This window comes from Balaenoptera acutorostrata, chromosome 11 (genome assembly GCF_949987535.1).
Source record: "Balaenoptera acutorostrata chromosome 11, mBalAcu1.1, whole genome shotgun sequence".
Classification (NCBI taxonomy): Eukaryota; Metazoa; Chordata; class Mammalia; order Artiodactyla; family Balaenopteridae; genus Balaenoptera; species Balaenoptera acutorostrata.
The window spans coordinates 83,882,390-83,899,109 of NC_080074.1; the positions used below are offsets into that span (position 1 = coordinate 83,882,390).

At 42.1% G+C, this 16,720-nt stretch overlaps 1 protein-coding gene across 4 annotated transcripts in view; it reads right to left on the reverse strand.

Moving 5' to 3' along the window:
• Positions 1-14,763, reverse strand: part of PPFIBP1 (PPFIA binding protein 1) — a 194,802-nt gene extending 180,039 nt beyond the window's left edge. For 3 of the 4 annotated variants that reach the window (XM_057555998.1, XM_057555996.1, XM_057555997.1), the window contains exon 1: positions 14,597-14,763. The gene's annotated coding sequence lies outside the window, so the exon portion shown is untranslated. Of the gene's footprint in view, positions 1-9,299; positions 9,364-14,596 lie in introns of all 4 variants that reach the window. The other variant, XM_057555999.1, reaches the window with a different exon arrangement.
• Between the last annotated feature and the right edge of the window lie 1,957 nt (positions 14,764-16,720).

A 16,720-nucleotide genomic window follows, 5' to 3' on the forward strand; every position in this document is an offset into this window, starting at 1 on the left:
ACACAGTGGGTGCCCATATTAGACCAAGCACTTTTATCCTCATTAGGAAACTCGATAGCAGTCTACTTTGGGACAGAATTTTAAACACTGATGACTCAGTATGGTGACTTCCAGAGCAGAAGGGGTTCATCTGAATATAGATGAAGGAAGGTTGAAGATCCCCAGGGGAAAAGAAAATCAACAGATTTGACTACATAAAATTTTTAAACTTCTATATCACTAAAAACAAAAATTTTTTAATCAGAAAAATTAGGGAAAAAAACTAGGTGAAAATATTTGCAATAACTATGAGAAAGGGTTAATAAGGGTAAATAAATGAAATACATAAACTGGAGTTTATGACAAATGAGAATAACACTAATTCCCAACTGATAAAATGGGGAAAGTATATAAACAGTTTGTTAAACAGGAAATACGGCCAACAGTCATATACATGTTTGACCTCATAAATAGCAAATAAATAAAAAAGAAAAATGAAATACCTTTTCTACTAGAAAGTTATCAAATGTTATTAAAATGATAATATCACTGCTAATGGCAGCAAAAATTAGTAGAAACTTTTTGGCAACTGATATCAACATGGATCAAGATATCCAGGCACTGTGACCCACACCCTTTGGTTCTACTTTTGGTCATCTCTTGTAAAGATGGGAATGATCTGAAATACAGAAAGATGCTCAGCAAACATTGAAAACAGGCTGTATGTGCTGGATGGGATTAAGTAAATCATGAAACACCCATAGATGGAACATCTCACAGTCCTTAGAAATAATATTTAGAGATATTATAGTAGTGTGGGGACATGCAAATAAAACAATGTTAAAGGGAATTCCCCGGCACTCCAGTGGTTAAGACTTCATGTTTTCACTGCCGTAGGCCTGGGTTCAATCCCTGGGCAGAGAACTAAGATCCCGTAAGCCACACGGTGTGGCCAAATAAATAAATAAATAAAAATTAAGTAAGTAAAAATAAAGTGGGACACAAAATTACACACTCAGAATATTTCAAATATGGAAAAAAATGCATGAATGAAGAAAATGGAAGGAAACACACCAAAGGTAGTTGTACTTTTGTGTGGCAGGAATACTGAGGAGTATTTTTTTTTAATTGCGTCTTCTTTATGTTTTTTCTATACTAACCAAATCTTCTAGAAGGCGCATATATTACTTTTATAATTACAAAAAATTTTAATAACAGCCTCAACTTCAAATCCACAAAAAAAAAAAAACAGATGGAAATCCAAAAGCTCTCCAAGCCTACAAACACCAAAACACTTGTGCAGTAGACAGGTAAGGCAGTAAGCAGGGGGAAAGCGGCTTTGTTTTAAACTTAGGGCTACAAAAACAATAGGCTTCTTGATGTGGAAACAAAAACTTTTCATGTCCCACTTATCAAAACACATTTTGGAAATTCACTAACCAAAACATTTTCCATCAGAGGATTCAAACCCACACACCAAAATTATCTCCACAGAACAAACCAGTTAAGCAAGCAGGAAGTTTATCAGGAACACCCTAAAAATTAATAATTGTTTTTACAGCTTTGATAAATCCACGCCAGCTCATGTTAGTACACAGTGTAACACACACAATCTCCAGTGAGTCTGTCACTTCTAAACAAGACAGCATGAAATCCTTTAACACACACAATCTCCAGTGAGTCTGTCACTTCTAAACAAGACAGCATGAAATCCTTAGCATAAGGCTTTTCCTCAGCAAGAATCACAGATATTCTGAAATTAATCTTTTTGGGGTTCGCCCTCCCAAAAGCTGATTTTGCAGTCTTTGAGATTGTTTTCTTAGAGTAACAGTTAACTATGTCAAGCTCTTTGTATTCACTATCTTGTTTCATCTTCAGGAGCCTACAAGGCAGGGTTTCTCAGCCTCAGCACTTCAGACATTGGGGGCTATTTCTTCGTTGTGGGAAGGGGCCTGTCCTGTGCATTGTAGGACGTTTAGCAGCATCCCTGGACGTGACTTACTGAAGGTCAGTCTTCCCTCCACCCCTAGCTGTGACACAAGACATGTTTCCTGACATTGCCAAATGATTACTACAGGGCACAATCACCCCAGTTTAAAACCACTGCTACAAACTATGTACTATTGTTGCCCCCATTTTACAAATGAAGAAACTGAGACACAGCTATAGGCTCATCTAAATCCACAGCCCAAGATCAAAAACTATCCTGTCTTGGGCTTCCCTGGTGGCGCAGTGGTTGAGAATCTGCCTGCCAATGCAGGGGACACGGGTTCGAGCCCTGGTCTGGGAAGATCCCACGTGCCGCGGAGCAGCTGGGCCCGTGAGCCACAACTACTGAGCCTGCGCGTCTGGAGCCTGTGCTCCGCAACAAGAGAGGCCACGATAGTGAGAGGCCCGTGCACCGCGATGAAGAGTGGCCCCCGCTTGCCACAACCGGAGAAAGCCCTCGCACAGAAACGAAGACCCAACACAGCCAAAAATAAATAAATAAATAAAAATAAATGTACTAGGAATTTGAAAGATTTACATAAACTTGGAGGTGATTTCCTATCAATTAAAATAGAATTAAATTGTATTTAAAAAAAAATTGCCTCTTTAAAAAACAAAAAAAACTATCCTGTCTTTGTGCACAGGGAGGAGGTCTATCTTACAATATAACTGATACTACTTGAGTCTCCTTTGCATCCCCATGGAGCCTTGTCTAGGCCCCAATGCATATTGGCCGAATGAACCATTACTTTCATCACTTAAACATTCACTGAGTCCCTACTGGGTAGCAGGGCCTGGCAACAAAGGCACAGTCATGGCCTTCAACAAGTATATAATCTATTTTGAAGAATTAAGATATAACCAGAGATAAGCCATTTGGAGCATCAGTTTTGGGGAAAGCTTTCAGTTTCCTCATCTGTATGATGGAGATAATGCTAATGTCGCCCTCATATTTAAGTGAAATGGAGCAAGCAAAGTCCCTAGCACAGAGAATAACTTCAAAAAACAACTAGAGGGCTTCCCTGGTGGCGCAGTGGTTGAGAATCTGCCTGCTAATGCAGGGGACACGGGTTCGAGCCCTGGTCTGGGAAGATCCCACATGCCACGGAGCAGCTGGGCCCGTGAGCCACAATTACTGAGCCTGCGCGTCTGGAGCCTGTGCCCCGCAACGGGAGGGGCCGCGATAGTGAGAGGCCCGCGCACCGCGATGAAGAGCGGTCCCTGCACCGCGATGAAGAGTGGCCCCCACTTGCCGTAACTAGAGAAAGCCGTCGCAAGAACTGAAGACCCAACACAGCCAAAAATAAAGAAATAAATAAATAAACCCAAAGTTAAAAAAAAAAAAAAAAGCAACCAAGGGCCAAAAAAACAAAAAAAAAAAACAAGGGCTGCTACAAAGCATACACCCAACCTACATTATAAAGTTGGAGAATTTAACTTCTCAAATTAAAAGATCAGCATTCCAATTGCTTCACAGCATTCCCTGAAAACAACAGGCAAATACATGCTCTAGATCTACGAAAGTGAAGGTTTTGCCAGAACAAAGAGTCAATTTTCCTCCCCGTGTCCACAGGTCCTCCTATTCTCTAGGGCACCAGCACAGCCCAAGGAAACAAGAGCCCAGAGCAGCCAGATCTTCTCTTTGTTAAATCTGAATTTCAGTAAGTGAAATCTCCAAAAAATTTAAGTACTGGCGTAAATTTCTTAAAGTACTGCGTAGGTCAAACCAAACCTGTCTGCAGGCAGTCTTCATCCCAGGCCCACCAGTGTGAGAACTCTGCTGCAAGCCAGAGCCCGCAGGAGATCAAAGCAAGGACCAGGCAGGGCAGGGTGTCCTTGTACCAAAGGTTTATTTGGAAGATGTGTCTGGCGATGAGGTGCAGAATACAGGGAAGAGACTAACTGCAGGGTCTATGTCAGAGTTGATGGGGATGTAAACCAAGGCACTGGCGGAAGGAATGGAGAGTGATTCAGAAAACACTTGAAAGGCAAAAATGACAGTGCTGATGGCCAGGAGGGGGTCTCTAGGATACCACACACAAACCTGACCCACTGTAAACTTTGATAATGAAGCTGAGACTTTAAGAGCAGAATGTAGCTCAGGCTTAAAACTGAGCTCTTTGACTTCCAAGAACCAGGGCAAGCTTCATGGACTTGTAACCTGTAGTCACACACAGAACCCCAGGCTCAGAAATGCCCCACACCTGGTTTAATGCTCTGCTGTCATCATCAAGATTCCTAATAACGTAAACTTTGAACTTGTGTTCTGTAAATGAGGTCAAGATTCCTAATAAACTTTGAACTTGTGTTCTGTAAATGAGGTCTGATGGCACTGTGGACCGTGCATGTGAGCAGAGGAGATCTGTTTAATACATGTGGCCACCATTCCTTGCTGCCCTATTCATAATAGTGTTTGCAGGGCCCCATAAGCACAGAATTTTGGTGGACTCACGATGCATGGACTTCAGTAAGACTCAAAGCGAGTTCAAGGTAAGTGTGTTACAAACGCAGCTGAGTAAGCAGGTGGGTGGGTGCTGACAGCAACAAGAGGCCATGCTTTCTATTCAATCCAGAACTTGCTGTACATGTAGAAACAAGGCAGTGTCTTTCTAAGAAACACTAACAACCAAAGAATCCTTGCATATCCTCTTACTCCTGTTACTCCCCTGTATTAACCAACCACTGACGCTGAAGATGACGGCACAGAAGAAGGAACGATAGAGCAACCCATGGTTCTTTTTCCTTTCAGTCCTTCCTTCTATAAGCCAGATTGATAGACTGTGCAAATGGAGACGTGAAATAAGGGTAGTCAGTTTTGTGCAGTGTTTCCTGTGTTCTGGTAGGAAGAATATACAAATGCATTTACAAACTACAAAATACTACGAAGTGTGTGACTTCAGTAATTCTGCATACGTGTTAAACACTCTTATATTTGCATTTAATACTGGCATTGCATAATATAAAGATGAACAATGAAATTCATGTTGATAGTTTTTACTTTTAATTTTCCTTCACTTAGAATGACATTAAATAGCAAATAAACACCATGATGAGTAAAGAGAGAGACTATGGGAGAAAAGGAAAAGCTTTTTATGTTAGTACCTTTAACAGCACTTTTTCCTGCTTTTTGAACAAGGGGCCACACATTTTCATCTTACACTGGGCTCCACTAATTATGTATCTGGTCCCACTGAGAACCACTGAACTCAAGAATATTATGCCTGTATAAATATGCTGCCCACGCCTGGATACGTTTTTACTGACATCATTCAAAGCAACCCCCAAAGGACCCACCTATGGATTGATGGGAGTGGTGCTGATTTTTAGTACCACACTCTTAATTATTAGATTGCTTCAGTCCTTTTCTCATCCCACTCATGTCATTGCAACAACAAATCTGCTGAAACAGTGCAACCCAATGTCTTTTGGCCAAAGATCTTTCTAGAAATAATCAGTTAAACTGAAGATTAAAGACCTTACCAGGAGCAGCATGTAATGCAGAGGTCTCTCTGCTGGACAACTCCCCCTTATAGAGTATTCCCTGGTGCTCTGGTGGTTCAGTGTTAACCAAACCCAGGCTGCGGTTCCAGAACCCGGCTGCTTCCCATCACTCAGGACGCTCAGGTGTCCCCTGAGAAGTTGTTCTGCGAACCGTTCAGTCTGGTGTCTAAAAATTCCTGCTTCAAATACAGTCAAGTTTTCCTTTGTCTCATTTCATTCTCCTCTTCTTTTCTGTGCCACTACTTTCCACTTCAATAAATTAATTTCCTGCCTGGAGACACAATCCTGGCAAATGTGTCAGTTCGCATTGTTTAGATGAGAGACTTCTGTCATTCTTTCAAATTTCCTCTGTCCCAATAATCCTGGAGAGCCAGGCTCTCTGGAGCCTGAGTTACTTGTCTATGAATTTCCTCCCACTGTCTCCTATTAGACTGAAGAAAAAAAAAAAAAATGCAGACTGCCTGGGGTGAACTCACTCAGCTCTTATCTCTTCCAATCACATTTTTCCCCCAATTTCTCCCATCCTTTCTTCCATTCCATCTGAAGGAGCATTCTTACAGATTTCAAAGCTAACCCGCACTCTCCGCCTAATTTCCATCTATCCCTCTCCTTCTCCCCTCTTGTTTGCTGCTTTCATATCACCCTCTCTGCCTGGACCTTTCTCAAACCCACGCTGTCGGAGCATGTATCTCCTTGTTGAACTCCTTGACAGGCTGGGCAAACGGGACAGCCTGAGGTTCATCACCTCCCATGTACTCCTCAATCTCCTGCATTCTGGATTCCACGTCTACTGTGCTGAAACTGCTCTCCCAGCTCACGAATGGCCAGACGGCTGGTCCAGGGGCCGTTTCTCAGACCCGTCCTTGTAACGGGTCTGCAGCAGTGGATGGCGTGGACAGTCCACTTGTGTTGGGTGTGCTTCATTCCCTTGCCACCATCAACCTCCACCTCTCTGGGCATTCCTGCTCTATCACCTTTAATAACTTTTCTTTGGCCTGACCATGTCTAAATGTCAAGAGTTCCCTGAAGGTTGTGTACGTGCTTCTTTTTTTATTCTGCATCCTCTTCTTGGGCGAGTTCACCTACTCTCGCTCTTTAGGCAGCAGCCCTATGGAGATGGTCCATCACTTGAGGGACTAAACTCCAAACCTGAATTTCTAAATTCTTGCTTAACATCCTCATGTGAATAAAATCAACTAACAATTCTTAATAGCTTTTCACATGCCATGTACAAGTGGTTGAGGATACTGACCCTGGAGACTGTACCTATCTGCATTTAAATCCTGAGTCCAGTGACTTCCCTGGTGGCGCAGTGGTTAAGAATCTGCCTGTCAATGCAGGGGACATGGCCTGGGAAGATCCCACATGCCGCGGAGCAATTCAGCCCGTGTGCCACAACTACTGAGCCCACATGCCACAACTACTGAAGCCTGCGTACCTAGAGCCCGTGTTCCACAAGAGAAGCCACCGCAATGAGAAGCCCATGCGCCGCAACAGAGTAGCCCCCGCTCACCACAACTAGAGAAAGCCTGTGCACAGCAATGAAGACCCAGCGCAGCCAAAATTAAATAAATAAATTTATAAAATAAATAAATAGATAAATAAATAAATCCTGAGTCCAACACACACAATCTGTGTGACCTTGGGAAATTCACTTAGCCTCTCTGTGTCTCAGATTTCTCATCTTGAATAAGAACAGTACCTTTTCTCAGGGCTGATGTAGGGATTAAATCTAAGTTAAAATATGTAAGACACTTAGAACAGTGCTTGGTACATACCAAGTGCTATGTAAGCATTAGCTATTATTATTGTTGTTGTGGTTTTTCTCTTAAAAATCCAATGAGACAGGTTCTATGATTTTACGTGTTTACACAATGAGAAAATGAAGGTAGATTACTGTGGGTCATGATGGAATCTCAAACTCCAGATGATCAAATCTTAATTCACCATATTTCCCATTAAAATTTAACTTTTGCTGTGTGCCTTTCTTCAGGTTGTTCTATCCCTCCCCCCTCCCCTTGCCCCTCCTAATACCCCTCCTAACACTCAACATACTATTCCAAGAGTCATTTTTATAAAGTAATAGTTCTCAGATCCCTCCCCAACTTACACACTAAAAAAATCTCATCTTAAAACATTATGTCACTCTTTTTAAACCCTCTGAGATCTGGCTATCGTATATCTTACCTCTCTTAACAATATTGATCTTTCCATCTTATCTTTCTCTAAAACTAATCTAATTATATTCTACATTTTGCTCCAAATCCAAGCATGCTCATTCCCCGCACTGCCTCCTCAAAAATTCCTACTCATCCTTCAAGGCCCATTCAAATCCTACCGCCTCTAGTGGGATCCCACTAAACCAAATCCTTTGCTCAAGTTCATAGCCCAATGTGCTCTCTCACAGCACAATCTTCCACCACCTACCTTCAAGAGGCCCAACAACTTGATTTTTTAAACTTGAATACTTTTTACATTTCAAGAGTAATGCATGAGTGTTGTAAAATAAACATTAATATGCTATAAAAAAAAATTAAAGGTCCCTCAACTTCCCTGCCATCCTCATCCCATCCTCCACAAACCACCCCATTTAGCAACTTTTCTCCTGCATTGACAAATATAACTTATACATGTATGCTTGGTGGCTTTTTTTCTTAAAACACATATCATAGACATCTGTTTAAGTCAGTATATTTTTCCCCAATTTTTTAACAGCTAAATAGTTTTCTAAATCTGTTTTTTACTACGGTTATGTGTAAGGAGGGTCACCTCATTTCTGCCCCCATCTCCTGTATATGCATATTCTTAAGGATGAAGACCATGTTTTATTTGTCCTTATATCTCCAAGAGGACCTTGTACCAAGGCCAAGAATTGCTTAACAAATGTTCAATGAAATAGTAAAAATATCCATCATCAATCCAGTGTTCACTGTGTGCCAGGACCACAGCTGTTGATGCTTCACATATACTGTATGTAATCCTCATTACCCACCCAATTATCCCCATTTCACAGAAGACAAGATCACACAGCTCAGAAGGACAGGAGATTCTAATCTATAATACATTTGTCTGACTCGGGAGCCCACCCCCTTCATCTCTATGCTTACAGGTAATAAAACTGTCATAAGAATACCCTTTGCTTTTTCAACCAAAGTTGGAGAACAGAAAAGCTCCAAGTATTCTGGTGTAGGCAGGTGGGACTGAGGATAAGAGATGGGTGTTGTTTTGGAATGAATGTTAAGTAGATGGAGGCAAGTGGTTGCAGCCATAAAGCTAATCCACCATTCAGCCATTCAATCCATGTTTACTGAGAACCTACTAGAAGTTGAATTACTTGCCTCTCCTTCTTAAGGCTCCTCACTACACTCTCCTTCAGTAATAGCTGCCACCATTTGTTGAAAATCTATGTACCAAATTTGTCATTATTATTTCTATTAATAATTTCCAATACTGACGAAAATTCTATGAGACAAACATCAGTCCCACATCTTACAGAGAGGAAACCTGAAACCCGAAGAAGTTAAATTTCTTGCCAAGATTAGACTGTAATCAATAGCCAAGCCAAGAGTCAAGCTGAGGGTCTGTAGGGCTCCAAAGTCTGAACCCTTTTTTTGTCATCCAGGATGCTGCCTTTTAATTCTGAGAGAAAAGATGAACTATGACTTCTTTAAAATTTAAACTGTCAGGATCACATTTGGCTTCAAGTAACAGACCCAACTTCTGTGGTTGAACCAAATGGAGATTTATTTTTCTTAAAATAAATCAAGAGGTGGGCAGACCAGGTCTGGTACAGCCGTTCCAGAAGGCCATCAACTTGCCAACCTGCTTACCCCTCAAGCTTCTCGTCTTTGGTCACAAGATGGCTTCTCCGCTTAGAAAACAGCATCCCTGCTCCTGGGAGAAAGAAGGAGAAGTACAAAGAGCAATAGCCTCACGGGCGAGCTCACAGAGGCCGTCCCCTTATAAGACTGTGCGGGAGAGCCCCTCCCAGTTACTTGCATCTCACTGGCCAGGACTATGTCACTTAGACGCCACCCAGCTGCAAGAGATTCTGGGAAATCAAACTTTTTTTTTTTTTTAACTATCACGGTGAATTAAAATAGTTCAGCTGTAAGGAAAAAGTGGGCAGGATGGATATGATTGGACATCTATCTGTGTCTGCTCCACAGGGTAATGTAGAATGCAAGTCACCCTAGAGAATCAAGGTACCCTGAGAAGAAAGCAATAGAAGAACCTTAAATCTGTGTTTAAAAGCCCTCTTTGTTGTGCAAAGTCACCCACTGATGGGGGTGGAGGCTGGAAAAATGTGAAAGTTTTACAGAAGCATCCAGGCAGCTGATCCAGAGGAAAAACACCGAGACCCAGGTGACTTCACACAAACCGTCCTGGCAGACTCGCAGGTTCAATCAGTGTTTCTTCTGCGTCGTCGCTGTTTCCCTTCCTCCAACTCACTCACTTGCCAGAGTTATGTTAGATGAGAACCTACAGGCTCATTGGACTCTTCCATCATTCATACGAAAAAGTAGAGCGAGTTCAAATTCCAATTCAAGCAAAATAAAATCCTCGACCACGTGTTGTTATGAGAAGCATTATCTTTAGAAAAAGATAATGGTTGCAGGGATATTATTTATGCAACTGCAGCCACACTATCAAGTTAAGTAGACCACAGAGTTTTAGCCTGTTTTCATTTTTTTTCAAATAAAGTAAGTTCAATAAACTTTCCTCATAAAAACCTCATACAGTTCTGTGATGGCGAGATTATATTTGTGAAAAGTACTATATATGGAGAGAAGGGTGACAGAAAGCCAGCAAAAGGACTTTTGTGAGCTATATCCTAGGCTCACAGGAAATACAAGATGACATAGCCATATTCAATGATATGGTTCATAGTTACATTCATAGCATGGAAGAGGTAAAACAGTTTCAGATGGGCCCACCTACTTCTTCCCAAGAACTACCTTGCTTGCCTAAAGAATTTGGCCACTTACTTATGAATGGACTTGCCACTGAAAACAGCATCTTTAGTCTCTCTCACCAGGTAAACTTAAGTTTTCCTTTGTTAACCCACACACAACACGAGGAATCAGCACACCTGCTCCCTTGAACTTGCATCTGCTTTTTTTTGACAAATGCTTAATTTCTCTAAGTTAAAGGAGAGGTGAAAATACCTAGCCTTATTCGAGTTCAAAGGGTGTCCATAAAATCTGTGGCCAGCCCTAAAAGTTATGGTACTTGATCTTCTTCCTCCACGGTCCACATTTGAGGCATGAGCCTTTACCAGAATGACTGAGAGTCAATGCAATCTGAGTTTGTACAATTCCTTCAGTCATGGGCATTTTTAGGTGCACCTCTATACAGAAACCACTCCACGATCTTTCTATTCTGAACTCATTACATTTGCCAACAGAAACAAGGATGTGAATGTGGGCCAGTCAAAATGTGAGTCACACCAAGTTCTAGGGAGACACGCAACCAAAGTTCAGTAACAAACTGAGACAACACACCCACCTGGATCACTCAGAGTCCAAACCCACATTTCAAAAATAGAAGCTCTTCAAGGAGTACAGGCTAGTAGAGGTTTCACTCAAACCCTCCTCTCCTTCAAAAACTGCCTAACAAGTGTGCAAACTTAAAACTGCTGGCAGGGCCCACTTTTCCATCTAAAATCCAGTTGTTTGGTGTTTTAGATCCTTAAAAGTGGGAAAAAGTATTGAAGGGAAAGAAACCCTCACCACCTGGCTTTTTGAAACATTATCAACCAATGCCAAACTGGCATCAATAATTACTATATTTAAAATAAAGAGAGTAAAAGAAATAGAAGAGTCTTTGTATTTTCTAGGGTGGGTTAGTTCAGTTTCGGTTTTTTAATCCATTAGCTCCATTTAATAAAGCATCGGTCTTGATGGTGGTGATATATGTGACAAAAGCTGTAGGCTTTTGGCTAGGAAAATGGTTCTGACATGCACTGCTATGAATTTGAGAAACAAAGGACATAACACACTACAGATGCAAAGAACTGCACAAGCCCAGAGTGGTTTTTGGATAGTGTCGATTTGGGGTCAGTTTGATGACTGATTTAATTGTGAAATTATCAACCTTTAGGTGAAGGGAAATGCTGGCCAGAGGACAAACACTTTGTTCCCTTTGTCCCCAAACAACAACCAGTGTCACTAACCTTAACAGCTTTGACTCTCATACTTAAACCCATCTGTTCCACCATGGTTAAAAAACAATAATAAAATCATGGCTCCCTGAAAGATTTCACAGTTGGCTGCTCAACTGGGATTTTTTTCTTAATTTGAAAACTAACATGACTTTCTAGGGAAATCTCTGGGAATAAAGAAGTCATCATTGTACACTGTCTCTTGCCTATGTTTTCGCCTTGAAGGAACGTTTCTTTAATAAAGAATCAAGACACAGAGCCAAATATGAATAGATATTCATACATTTCATTCACTCATTCATTCATTGTTTTGAACAGGTAATTCAAATCAGGTCAGAAACATGTAATAAAAGACAGAATGATGAATGAGGTCCTCTTTGAGTTAAGCTGGAAAAATGTGCTATTTGGGATATACATATTTTTAAAAATGGGAGCTGAAAACCTCAAAAAGTTACTTTTAATGTAACAAATTACCAACATAATCTAAATTAACTATAAAAATACAAATATTTCATGACTATGAACAACAGGTTTTAAAAAGAAGTCAGCTAGTCAGTAACTAAGGGGAAAAAAAATGACCTTGTTCTGATTTATCTCAGGCTGGCACAGTGAGTGACAAAAAGACTACATAAACAGTTAATGAACTCTCTCTCACTGAACTTGTTTCCAAGAAATGTCTACAATGCCCTTGAAATTAGGCACTATTGATCTGCAACAGCAGTGTGCCCTGAATTTCAAGTCAACATCTGCCCACAAAGGCCAGATTATCCTTTTTTTTAAAGTAGCTATCGTAACTATGAGAGTTGCGGGTCAAAGAATTTAACCAAAACCTGATCCTACCTTTCTCAATAACTCAAACGTCTTTCAAGTTTTGTCCTTTAAAAGCACCATGTTTGACTATACCACATCTGCCTCCTACACACAGATGGAGAAAGAGAAATATTGGTTAAACCTAAGTATGTACAATTACTGTTACTCCACAAACTGTGAATGCAATTTAAAGCTTTGACATATTCAAGTCCCTAAGCCGGGACTCGTTTCCTGGAAAGACGTATAAATCTGAATTTGGCACATCAGGATAACATCCTCAAGATACTACTTGACTGAGTTTTGCAGCTTTGTCTTTGGGTATCACAAACAGCAGCCTGAACACTCCATCAGCCAAGGCTCCAGTGAGCTCACACCAGCCCACAGGAATTCCACCTCACCTCCTGCTCTTTCCTGCTGAAAAAGTACATTGGAAAATACCGTATGGTTTATGTACTTCCTACAGAACATAAACAGAAAAGACTTGGTCACCATTATTTCAGTGGCATTAGGCAACTTCTGTTTCTTAGTGCAAAACACAAACCAAAATTAAAATGTTCTGGTCTTTCCAGTCAAGCATACCTTGCCTTTGCAAAAAGCCTACTTTTAATCTACCCTCTGCTAATTAAATTTTTCAAGAGCAATACAGATCCAGGTGTTTTATAAACAACAGCAAACAAAACACTTCTTTTTTTGCCCTGACACCTAAATGTCATCTGGCTAGAAAGAGGGAGAACCCCATCGACGAAGTCCTGTATCTCCACACTTCCCGACTTGGGTTTATTAGATGCAGTGATGTGACTTCTTTCTTTCCTCCTCTCCCGGAAATGCCCTGACCTACAGGCACCTGGGATGCAGCTTTTGACTCACAAAGAAGTCCACGCCCGTTTCCTCCCGACCTGGCAAGAGAAGTATCCTCACTGCTGAAGCACTCTGGTGAAAGAAAAGGGAAACTTGACTCAGAAGTCTCAGCCCAGACACTTTCTTTCCTTCTCCAAAAGAAAAAGCCTTCAGCACTGAGGAGGGAGGGTTCTGAGTAAGCTTATGACTCCATAATTTTTTCCCCAGAAAGTTAATCATACTCGGTTAGTGACCCAGGCACACAAAATCTCTAAACAAGAAATAGAAAGGATTTGAAACAGGAAATAAACACAAAATCAGAATTCTATACTTCCACTTATCAAAATACCTTTTTGCTCCCGACAGGCAATTGCTTCCCCTAAATACCAAACTGGGGCACTAAATCAACTTCTCCTTCTATTGCTCTCTGCACTTCTTATTGAAAGGAAGGATTTGTTTTGGTCCCACATGTTGAAAAATTCATGTTCCTCTAATTAAGAGTTTGTATGCCGCGCCTTCTGCCACATTTCCCTGTTAAAACTCGCTTCTCTAAAATAGATCCATGAAAACAACTACCAGCCCTCATCCTTCTCTCAAACAGCCACAGAAGACAGATCTGAAGATTCTCAGCAGCCTTCCTAAACCCTCCAGAACACAAAGTTGGCAACCAAAGGAATTCTCCGTTAAAATATGAGTGAAAAAGAGCTGGCGTTGAAATGTGCCCCCAAGAGACCGGTTTTCCCACAAGCTCATAATTAATACACCCCATATGAATTTCTCACAACCTGACTGGACTGTATAAAAGGATTTTTTATATTCCTATATAAGAATGTATAAGAATAACAATGACAGACTTTCATTTAAATCAACATGGCCACAGGGGAGCCCAAAAAAAAATACAAAACTTTTGTTCTCTCTCCAAGAGCATAATTTTTGAGTCGATATTCCATAAACTTTTTGTGACATTTTAAAATAACACCCCTCCTACACACACACACACACACACACACACACACACACACACACACTCCACGTCTCCGACTGGGGGTCTCAAGTATTGCTAGGAGACTGGGGTGTGGAGGGTTTAAGTACCCAGACAAGATCTTACAGGTCCTATCCTGGAGGTATTTTTCACACATAAGCTAGTTGGGAGCCCCAGGAGTTAAGCCCTTACCCCACCCCCCAAAAAGTGCCCGTTCCCACTGGGAAACAGGAGGAAGCTGGAAAAGGAAATCGAGCGGCGAGAAGGAGGAGCAGCTGCAACCGCACAACGGTGCCACTGCCCTCCGGTCCCAGAGAGGAGCCGAACTCCCTTACCTGCCTGAGGGAAGAGAGCCGCCTGCACGACTTGCAAAAGTTCTGGTTCACCTTCGCCCGGAGTTCAAAGCGCCGGCACTCTGGCCCCGCCACAGGCTGGCTACCCCAAGTCCTCTCCCGCCCCGCTCCCGCCTTCCCCACCCTCTCGGCCCTACACCATGTCAGGAATCCGGGCAGGCACCGAGCTGGGAGCTGACATCACTCCCAGTCCCAGGTACCTCCCCTCCCTCGCGCCCTCCCTTCTCCCCGCCGCAGGAATGAGCCAAAGAGAGTGCGCGGGGGGGGCGTCGGCTCCTCCCGCCTCGCGCTGATTGGGCCCGCGGACTGTCACTCAGAGGAGCCCACTAATTTTACACATTCCTCGCGAAGCCCAGCGAGGGCTGGAAGTGGGTGTTGCTGGAAAAAAAATGCTGCCTTTCCTGCTCTAAGGGAAGGAGCATAATGGTATGGGGCAGATCCTTGCGGGTCCTGTTTTAAACTTCTCTTGGCGCATTTACCACCTCCCAGGTCAGAAATGAAACTAACCCACCCAAGCCCCCTTTTGAAGGAAAAACAATCGCCTCTGTGTCACGGGCAAGTCCGAGTCCGGCGGCGCGTGGAGCAGAAAATGGCTAGCTTGAAGTCAGGCAAATAAAAGAAACCGCCAGCTCGCTCTGCTACCCTTTTATCTTGGGACTGCTGGGCGTTCCCTTAGAAGGGAAATTTAGAACTTCAAAAGCACCTCGGGAAGATATGGAGGAGAATCCTCTGGATCGTTAACCAGGGGAGTTATCGACCGTGTGGTTGCTTTTGCTTTTAGCGACGAAAATCACAGCACGCGAGCTTCCAGGCAAATAAAATTGAACCTCCGAAGTAAAAAAAATAACTATTTACCTTTCTAAAGACCCTAAGTCTGCTGTTTTCATGCACAACTGAAAGGGGGGGGGGGGGATCTCACAACTGAGTTCAACAAGCCACATGAGAATAATTACTGTTGAATGAAACCAATTGCAGTGGCTGAGCTATCAATTAAGAATTAACTAACGTTTAACCCTGGCGTGTATCAGGCAGTGTAATACCCCTGGCTAACAGAACAGAAAGATTCTCCAGAAATGGGTCTTTCAATTTGCCTAATAACTACTCCAAGGCAGAGCTGAATGGTGAAACGTGGCCCTCTTTATATGAGATATAGATATATTATCCGTCATCTTCTGGAATTACAATGAACTAATCATTGACTTTCTGTTGGTTTTTATTGTTTGTTTTTTGATGGATGACAACATGTCATACATTTCACCATTCTGCAAAGACTGTAGAAGGGATGTACAGAGTCCACCACTGTGTCTCATTTAATCCCCATAACCATCCTGTAAGGTGAGCGTCATTAGCCCCATTTTAACATAAAGGAATCAAAGGCTCCGGCAGGTTACATAAGTAAATTGCTCCAGAACGCCCAGAACTGCAGTTGAAACCAAAGTTCATTTGATTCCGAAGCTATTTCTTCTCTTTAGAGTAGGGATTGCCCACAGTCTACACACACTCAAACACTGTAATGCTAAAAATAATCCACAGACCCAGGCCAGTGCTCTCACAGACCAACTTATGTACTATTACCATCATGCTGTTTGTCAGACCTACACTATTCCAAGCTCCTAACATATTTCTGAATCCATTTTTCCCCCGCACTAAGTCTTTCTGTGCACCACTTCCAAATGAATTTGCTAAAACAGTTTGGTATTGCTATCAACATCTTCCTCTAAATCAGGCCCCCCTTTCCCTGCAATTCTTAGCTGGCCATTTAAAACTCTCCCTGATCTGGCCTCTATGTACCTTTCCCACCTTATCTCCCACTTCACTCCTGGGAAACATTCCACTACAAACTGGTCTACTTTCATCTCACCTTCTGGCCTACCTGGAATCCCCACTCTCTTCTGTGTGTGAGAGCTCTGTGGGGTTTTTTGTTTTGTTTTGTTTTTGAGAACTTTTAAGATCTACTCTCTTAGCAACTTTCAAAGACGTAATACAGTATTATTAACTATAGTCACCATGTTGTACATTACATCCCTGTGACTTATTTTATAACTGGAAGTTTGTTCCTTTTGACCCCCTTCTTCTGTGTGTTAAGTCCCGCCCTTCTCTCAAAGC